Consider the following 1,016-nt stretch of genomic DNA (forward strand, 5'->3'; position numbering starts at 1 on the left):
GCCAGGCCCCCCGGCCAGCTGCTGCTTCTCGCTGTCCCCTGGAGCCTTCATGTCCTCACTGGGGCACGGGCGCCGAGGGGACCCCGCGAGCGGAGGTTCCTCATGAGGGGTACATGGGGCACGCTGACCCCCGCACTGTCCCCTCGCTGCAGCCCTGTCCCTAAGTGCCCCCACTGCTCAGTGGGGCTCCTCCAGCCCTGGCTCTCCCTTCTTCCTTCCTTAGGCACTGGCACAGCCCTCCTGGGGGGGTGTGAGCCTGGGTGCCCCCCCAGCCAGGCTGGGAAGCTCTCCGGAGGCTGCATGTCCCCATGTCACTTGTCTGTCCCTGTCGCCTGGAGATGTTGAGCTGTATACGACACCGGCAGTGCGGCTGGCTCCTGTTGACACAGCGGCTGGCACCGTGTGTGGCTCCAGCCATGCTCCCTGCCCTCTCCCGGCTGCAGCCGTGGCCCCACAGCATGGTTGGGGTGCCGTGAGCTGGATGGAAACGCGCCTGTCCTGCATGGGTGACAGCCAGCGTGTGGCTCAGGGAAATGCCTTTCCACATCTTGTTATTGGTACAATTAGGGCTGGCCCTTAATGAGGCACGTGGCTGAACTGCGAGGCTGGTGCCCGGTTCCCTTCCCACAGCCTGGGAAGAAAATGCCCCGTCGACAGCGTTCTGCCGCCCGGGAGCCAGCTGTGCCGGGACACGGCAGCATTCAGCTCGGGGCTGGGGGACCAGGAGCCCTGTTCCCCCTCCCCGAGTCCCATGGCAGCGGGTGGGACTGTGTCGTCAGGACAGGACCCGCACCCTGCGCTCACCCCGCACACGCAGGATGGCTTCGACGGCTCCTGCCCACCCTCCACCCCTCGAGCAGAGCCTGGGGAAGGGTCCTGCCAGAGGGGTCACCCCCAGCCCCGACACATGGGGTTGCAACCCGTGCGATGGCCCCATCCCTCTGCCGACAGCTGTGCCGTGGGGCGAGCGCAACCGGCGGCTCGGTAATAATTAACCGCTGGGGGGGGAGGGGGGG

General features: G+C 67.2%; 1 protein-coding gene across 1 annotated transcript in view; it reads right to left on the minus strand.

Annotated features, from left to right (window-relative positions):
• DNAI2 (dynein, axonemal, intermediate chain 2) overlaps window positions 1-1,016 on the minus strand; it is a gene marked incomplete at its 5' end in the record, with an annotated part of 11,872 nt that overhangs the window by 4,010 nt on the left and 6,846 nt on the right. The gene's annotated exons all lie outside the window — the stretch shown is intronic.

Source organism: Charadrius vociferus, unplaced genomic scaffold (genome assembly GCF_000708025.1).
Source record: "Charadrius vociferus isolate BGI_N301 unplaced genomic scaffold, ASM70802v2 scaffold616, whole genome shotgun sequence".
Classification (NCBI taxonomy): Eukaryota; Metazoa; Chordata; class Aves; order Charadriiformes; family Charadriidae; genus Charadrius; species Charadrius vociferus.